The sequence below is a fragment of the Apis dorsata genome, unplaced genomic scaffold (genome assembly GCF_000469605.1).
Source record: "Apis dorsata unplaced genomic scaffold, Apis dorsata 1.3 scaffold_397, whole genome shotgun sequence".
In the NCBI taxonomy this organism is placed as follows: domain Eukaryota; kingdom Metazoa; phylum Arthropoda; class Insecta; order Hymenoptera; family Apidae; genus Apis; species Apis dorsata.
This window is the reverse complement of record NW_006263656.1, coordinates 20,506-29,179: the sequence shown is the minus strand read 5'-3', so window position 1 is coordinate 29,179 and position 8,674 is coordinate 20,506. Positions and strand designations below refer to the sequence as shown.

At 26.8% G+C, this 8,674-nt stretch overlaps 1 long non-coding RNA gene across 1 annotated transcript in view; it reads left to right on the top strand.

Moving 5' to 3' along the window:
• Window positions 1-5,041, top strand: part of LOC116186051 — an 8,282-nt gene extending 3,241 nt beyond the window's left edge. The window contains exon 4 of the long non-coding RNA XR_004150974.1: window positions 4,885-5,041. This is a non-coding gene — a long non-coding RNA (uncharacterized LOC116186051). The remainder of the gene's footprint in view (window positions 1-4,884) is intronic.
• The last annotated feature ends 3,633 nt before the right edge of the window (window positions 5,042-8,674 follow it).

Sequence of the window (8,674 nt, the reverse complement as noted above, 5' to 3'; positions counted from 1 at the left end):
TAAAAAAAAAAAAAAAAAAAAAAAGAATGAAATGTATTCCGCATGGTTTGTTATGCAAACGAGCAAAAGCTGTGCAGGGTCGGCTCGAATTGGAATCTCCCTTGCGAATCAGTCTGAAAACACTTGGCCGAACAGAACGAACGAACTGTCAAGCGAAGCACGTATGTTCCCTAATTACACGCACGGGACGCGTGCGTACACCATTTCGAACAAGTCCGAAGCCCTCGGTACATCGGTTCGTTACGCACCGGATCGGACTACAATTTACGTAGTCGTTTACCGTGTCCTGGCACGCTTGTACGCGTTAATCGTGACTTATTTCGATTCTTCGATTGTAACCGCGTTAACGCTTGCAAATCTGTTTCCATTTTACTCCTATTCTCTTACCGCGTGTTCGATCCGAAGGGAGAAAGCGAAATCAGAGAGAATTAAATACGAATGTAATTATCAGATTGATGAGAATTTCGTTTTTTATGTGATAAATATAGCAAAGGTTTTTTTTTTAATTCTTGGAGAAATTTAAACGTATAATTTAGATAATAAATTAATAATAAATGAAGAAATAGTGTTGGTTTATTAAAATTCAGATTAATTTCTGAAATGTGGAATAATACTCATAGTAGATTAATTGCTATAATAAAATATAATTTCTTTACGTTTAAATTCTTCAAATTATTATATATTTTCACTTTCCAATTTCACTGGTTTGTGAAATGTATAAAAAAAAAAAAATCATTATCTTTGGAATACAAAAGTTATTTAAGAATCTAGAGATAACGCAAAATTCTGAAAATTTTAAATTACAATTGAAGGTTTGAATTTTTCTTTTCCAATTAAAAATAATTTAGTGTTATAGATTTAATCAGAAGAAAGTGAAATTGAAGAGAAGAAAGTTGTTACGCACAGATGTGATTTCCATGTGTATCGTCTGTTGCTCTTTTCACCGTGACCACTTTCTTCTGTTTAATCCAAGTGTCACGCGTTCCAGCACTTTGTCATTTTACGTAACGTTTCATTTTACTTGTCTTTATTCATACAATACAGGAAGAATCTATTCGCGTCACATTAAAAATTATTTTATTTAACGAATCTATTATTATCTCTTGTACAAATTATATTTATAAGATTTGCATATCTGGTTAAACGTGTCAACATCATGAGAGCAATTGCGTATCACATCACATTAGGAAAATTTACACAATTATCTGATTCCGAATTGATGCTCTAGGCAATGATGTGAATTAATCGTGATTTCATCTGATCAGGCTTGAATAAACTTGCTTGTATTTCTGCTTAACGATACTTGTTCATGATAAATTGGTTGCGCATCTAAATTTTGCACTCATTGATTCTAACTTATTGCAACATTGAACGATTAGATTCTGTTTAGACTCTATCAAAAAATAAACATTTAAGAGTTGAGAAATTTATAATATTCGTACTAAGAGGAATTAGAATCTGTATTAATTCTTTTGAAGTGTGAAATTTATGTAATTTTGTATGTAGAAGGAATATTAAGCTGTATGCTAATAAATAATATTAAAATAATTAAAGAGATCAATATTGAAATTATAAAGATCTAAGAAAAAATATTGTATTGAAAGATATTATTAAGAATATAAAGAAAGAGAATATTAAATAGAAATAATAGTAAAACAAAATTTGATTTTATTTTTACAAGTCTTTTTCTTTTCATTTGAATAAAATATTCTTATGTATAAATCACATGTATTTTTAAATTCTCATCTTGTATATACGTATCTCTGAGATACATATATTTTCCATTGTTGCTATTCAATTGTATTGTTGATTATGAGGCAGTAAATTATCTTATTAAGTATTCCTACAAAGAGAGATATACGAAATTGCATCAAAGTATTTATTTTAGAATTATTTCTCATTCTTTTGAATAGTTAATAAACTTATTTAAAATAGTTAAAAATAGTTTCTTTAATTATTCTTATATATTAAAAATCTTATTTATCAAAAAACAAAATGCAATTAAAGCATTTGGTTCGTTTAACATTACTCTGAATGTTACTCTGTGGTTATTAATTATAATACAACTCGATATATTATAAATAATTTTTAATAGAGTATTACAAATTATGCATTTTCAATTCAATTTAATTTACTTGCGATTATATATGTTAATTATAAAAATTCACGATACCAATATCGCAACTCGTTACAATTTACCAAGCTATTTGATGTACTTGAACAAGTTAACGCTGCAGGCGTCGACGCGAGCTTCTCGTGACTCGGTCTGATTAGGCTTGCTTATGCTTCATTAAATTTAGCAATGACTGCTCGAAGGCAAATTACGTCTAAATACGGTTTTCAAAGGCTCGAAAATTTCTCTTTCAATGATGTTCATCTATACGTTCGCTGTGTGTTTCGTTTGATCGTGCCAATTATACATTTTCTATGAACTTTATCGCAAAAAGGAGAAAAGAGGAAATAAACTTTGCAATTTTAATTAAAATTAACGACATATAGAGTTTAATTAAATTCTGAAATAATTTATTCAAATGCAAATATGAAATGCGACATTGTCAGAAGATAAATTAATTAATTGAACTTTCTAAATTTTCTTAACGTAATAATTTAATACTAAATTTATTAATGTTTTGTTTTTAACAAATATTAAATTATTAATTCATTATTAAATAGAAATCTAAATTTTCTAAATTTTCTTATTTTATATTAATATTTCGTTTTTATCTAATAATTTTCATTCGTAGTATAAAGAGTATAAAATTGATCAAAAATTTTTATTTTTAATTCCAAAATATATTTAACTTTTTAGAAACTAAATAATTAATTTCAATGGATTATTTAAAAATAAGTTATTTATATTTTATATAGAAATAGAAATAAAATTTTGATTATTACAAGAAATATAACGACTAGAAAATTATAAATACGATAGCAACGTATAAGGATGAACGATTTGGAGTTTGTAAACCATTTATTATGGTTTCGTGGTTGACGTTATACCAAAGCAAAACAACTGAACGATATGACTCATTGTTTTGTAGATATTTGCCTGTTGCCTAATTCCGTCGCAATTTGATTATTAACTCGGGAATCTGTATTTCCTTTCTTTCAATCCGAATGAATAAAACTGTTTGCTCTCGTTTTAAATACAGGAGCTTTTTACGTGTGATATCGTCGACGAATATAAAAATTGAGATAAATTGAGAAAAACATGTTTTCATCAAATATATGTAAAAATGAAAATTTAAAATTAATACAAATTTTATAAAAATTATTTCTCTATTTGATATTTATTATTAATTTTACTACCATATTTAGAAAATATTATTATTCGTTAACGTCCTTGTTATTTCTAGAAAATATAATATTTTATTTTATTGTGAATAGCTTAAATAATTCTTATTTATATATATCAATACATTTATTTTTAAATCCAAACAATTTATTCATGTAAAAATTATTAATTTCTGATTTTCAAATTAAAAAGACGCAATTAATTATATCTTTTTCTCTCATAATTAAAAGTATCCTCTTTTTGCCATCAAATAAGATCAAAGTCAGGAAATCGGCAAAGACTAACTGGCTGACATTTTCCTCCTTCGGTCTAATTAGACGGAAAATTTCAGAAAAAGACGCGTGAAATACAGATCCTCGATAAATTTGCGAATATTCATGCCGGGGCAAAATGTTGGCATAGTTGTTAATCAAACACGCTGTAATTGACACCAGTAATTTGCAGCATCTTGAGAAGCATGCGACGCTTCTCATCGCAAACCTATGGCCGCGAGCGACAGTTTAAGTTGTCGCAACTTCGTCGTCGTTAGGGGGTTGTTACCCCGTATTAAGGTTAAACACATACGAAAATATTAGACCAACAGCTTGAATATTTAGTCATTCAATGGAAAAATATCTTTTGCCAATATGGACGTAACAGATCAATAATAATTTGAAAATGATTGAGAAAGTAAGTAATTATGCGATTTCTTAATAGATATTATTTCAACAATGAAATGTTATTCATTAATTCTTTTCTAATTTTCTAATTTTTCAATATATAATTATATTTAATGTTGTCATAAATGAAACGTTTCTTTATTTTTAGCAAATTGAAATAATAAGTTTCTTCAAGCATTGTGTATCGATATTCGCTATTCTTGAATTTTTTAGAGTCATCTGTATCTGCGTGTAACTCATCAAATCAGAACATTCGTATTCTAAAGTTGCAAATCTTTCTGATGTCATCTCTGATATCATCTATATGTATAGCGTGAAAATATCATTGTATAGATATCATGAATAGAAAAAAGTTATCTCGTATTCATTTGAAAAATTAAATTACAAAATAAAACGCGCAACAAATTTTTTTTTTTGCATTTAATAATTTCAAAATTTGTTGAAATGTTGAACGTGCAAATTTGATCAAACAAGAAACGTGTATATTTTATAAATATGCTATGCTTTGGAAAATAATTTTCCTTGATATTTCGCCTTGAATCGTGAACAGAAATTTTAGCTTGTTCGTGTAACATATTTCATGCGTAATTTAAAAATCGTATATTAGTCGTATTTTCTACGTAGGAACTTTCACCAATTTTCTGATCTCGTCACTTTCTCGAACTTTTCATAAATTTTTCATTATACAACAAAGAAGAAAGATATACGTATTTTAAAAAATCGATATCAAATTATGATAAATGTGATAATTTGGCGTGTAAGCATTTGTGAGAGCGAGGATTAAAAGAATAAGTAATATGTAAAAAGAAAAAGAAAATAATAATACGATAAATAAATGCTCTTTATTATTGCGCATTTATTTTAAAAACCGTTGAACAAGTGCAATGAAAAATATTTGCATTGTAATTATAAATCTCTTATTTTTTTCAGCATGGTACAATGCAATATGCATACGTAATATATGTATGTACATGTATCCTGTTAAAAAGTAAACTCATTTAAACGCTCTTTGATACAGTCAGTTTGTTACAATTAATTCTTTCTCGTATCACTCTATAATTTAATACTTAAAATATATTTATGTTTAACGTTTTTAAATAGTTCATAATACTATGTTTATAAATAATATCTATTTAAAGTATTTAATATTTTAACAATGTATTCCTTGTAATTCTATCTTTTGATTATACACAACATATTAATTTTATTATTTATAAAAAAAAAAAAATTTTGTATCATAACTCAAATAATTGATCGATCATCAATGATCAATAAATTCTCGCAAATTCATTTGTTGATAATTAACATCATATTGATAATTAATTATATTCAACAAGAGATGAAATATAAAAAAAAAATATATAAACCACTATACTTCATTATCATACAATTACATGTTTTTCAAATCTATTATCTGTATTTCATATCGCGAAATTTATGCAACATCACTTCTATCTTATATAAACTGTTTCGCGAAAAAAAATATTGGCTGAAAGTGCCAGTGAACCGTCGAAATGACTACGAAACGCAGATATAATTAATACACCGCCAGTCGATATCAGCTTATCGAGCTCTCGTCCAATGAGTTTTCATCGATGCACTCGAGAGTGCATAACAATTTGTACGACTAGTTACGAGTGTACACACTCATTTAAATTCGTACTTTATTATTGTCGGTTGTGATTTATAAGGATCGACCGTTCCACTTGACATTTTCATTTTTCCTCCCCGTTTTTTTTTTTTTTTCCCTCCTGAATTATAAAGGCGGTGATTGTTCGCCAGACACGCCTAATGTGAAACATTGTCGTGTTGCAGTTGTACATTAGTACGCAACGAAAGTTATGTAAAAATTTTCGAGATTTATCGTTTCGATGGAATTATTAGCGGTGAAATCGATACGCGAGTTTGAGCGAGTTGAATTTAGTTTGTTTGAAAAAAGAAACTTTATATGTTTTTAATTAAGTAACGTTATGTAGAAGTGAAAATTATTGAACGAGAAAACATTGGTGAATGATATCGATCTTAAATTTGTTTTTGTACGAGTGTTTTTGTTGGACAAACTTAATTTCACAGGTGTTCGATTTGCGCTATTTTTCTTCTTTAAGGGAGAACCTTACTATCAGAGTCATCTATTTTACTTAACCTAGATAAGACAGTTCACCTTTTAGAAGGATGAGAAACCTAAATAGAAGAGCTAAATAGAGTTTCTAAATTAATTCCTGGTTTCTTCGATGAAGGTGTCATATTAGTTTAATATCATCTTAGAAGAATGGCTTGTTATGACGTAGCTATTGAAAATATTCTATAAAGTGGTATCCATTGAAATAATCTAGTATGAAAAATGGAATTTAATATTTAATTGTAATAATTTTAAAAATTATAAACGATGAGAGATACGTCAAATTAATTAAGTAAAAATTAAATAATTTTTAAATAATTTTTTAAAATTTATAAGATAATATAAAGACTTTCATCAAAAGAGATGGTATTTTTTATTAAAATATACAAATTAATATAAACGTGCAAAGATTTATCAAAATCAGTACATCGATCATTATTTTTAATAAATTGAAATTGAACAATAATTTAAAAGAAAAATATAAAAGCAATTTTAGAGGCAACAAAGTTTAATATTTCCCCGATTTTGCAAAATTCCAACATGATCGCCACGTGTAATTATAGAACTAAGTAGATGTAGCAAAGTTTAAGATCAGGCTAATTTGGTAAATTACGATGTATAATTTATCTCGGTGTGTAAACTGCTCTTAGGAAGAAGTTTAACCCTTTAAGTTTCATGAACGCATGCAGGAACGCATACAAACGTACATACTTACATTACGTTTGGCGAAATCTCATCATGGATTATGAACCAGCTTGAAACCAAAAGATACATTTTATTTATTACGATTTATATAATATAAATATAAAAAATGAGAAAAATTCATCTCGTACAATTTTATATAATGTAATGATATTGTATATTATTTCAATAATAAATAATGTCAACACCATGCATGAAATAAATTTTATTTTTATTCCATATTTTTATACTTTCCACAAATAAATCAGCAGGGAGATGTTCTGTAAAAATTTTATTCCAGTGAGTTTATCGTACAAATGATCTCGTTTAAAGTACCTCGTGAAATTAAAGAAGAGTTGATATGATATGAAATATAATTTATATTTAATTTATATTTTTTTTTTATTTTTGAAAAGAAGAGAGAGTAAATTTTTTTAAAAATTTTATTGATCTACTTTATGATAACAAATCAAATTTTAAAATTTTAAATGATATCAATAATAAATCCAACAATGAATCAAAAAATGTTCAAATTATTCAAATCTTAAGAATATATTTTTATAAAATAAGATTCGTGAAAACATATTTTATTAAGATATTTTAAATGATAACATTTTGAAAAATAGGAAAAAAAATGTTATATATATAAAAAAAATTTTAATCAAGAAGAACAGTATGTATCTATTATATTATATTATTTATATCTAAAACATTTAAAGTTCCTAAAGAATCATTGAGGAGAATTTTAAAATTTCGCGTCTTTAATTGAAACAAGTATGCAGATTGAGAATTAAACGATATATATTTCTTTTAAATATAATAATGTAATAATTGGCGAGCGTCGAGGGAATATATTTTAATCTATACGGAGAAGAATTTTAATTTATATCCATGGATGCCAAGCGTAATTAAATTTATAAAACGAGAAACTGTATATATATCGTGCTTGTATTAATTAAAGAATAACCGAGATAAAAGAATAGTTTTACGTATCCGAGTTATTAATAAATTAAATAATACAAATCTTCTGTTTTGCAGTACATTAAAGATAAAATATATTTTAATGAAATATTATTTATTGTTCGTTGAATATTTTTGTGAATGAATTTCATGTATGATTAATTCTTCTTTTTTTTTTATATAATATTTATCATATAAAGTATCTACCTTCATGATTAAACGTGATTGATGCATCAAAATATTTTTCATTTATAAAAAACTTCTCCTATAACTATCCCATAGGGAAATCCTGATGTTTTATCGAATATTCCATTATAAAAAATTTATTGTACAAGGATTGAACAAATAAAAGAAGAAAAGAAAACTACCAATATGTTATTTCAAATGGGCAATCGTTATATATACAAATGGAACAAATATATTGTATACATTTACATGCGTTCCTCGAATTATACCTCTTATTTATCGCAAATAATAAGTTTTCTATCTTATCGTCACATTTTATCTCCTCTATCTTATCATTTCTCTTTACTTTTATGATCAAAATATTTACTTTCGCTAAGTTACTTATTTAGTAACAATGTAATATATTTCTATGAATGAATTTACAAAAATCTTTTCTATTTCCCAGAAATATTAATCACTTTTGGTATTAAAAAAATTAACAATCAGTCTCCAATTATACCCCAAAATATTACATTTCCAATAGATTAAAAAACCTTAGTCTATTCAAATTCCATGATTCGAAATATATTCACTCACCAATTAACAGCAACGACAGCAAAAATATCTAACTCCCCCCAATCTCCACCCAAAACTCGAGGCAAGGCTTCAATCTTAAACCTACGTTTATTCCACGTGGGTTTGACAGGTCGCGTGATGGATACGCTGAAAATCGCCCCTCCTCGAAGGCGAAAGCTCGACCCTCGCGAGCGAAATCCAGTCAGATGCCTCCTCCAC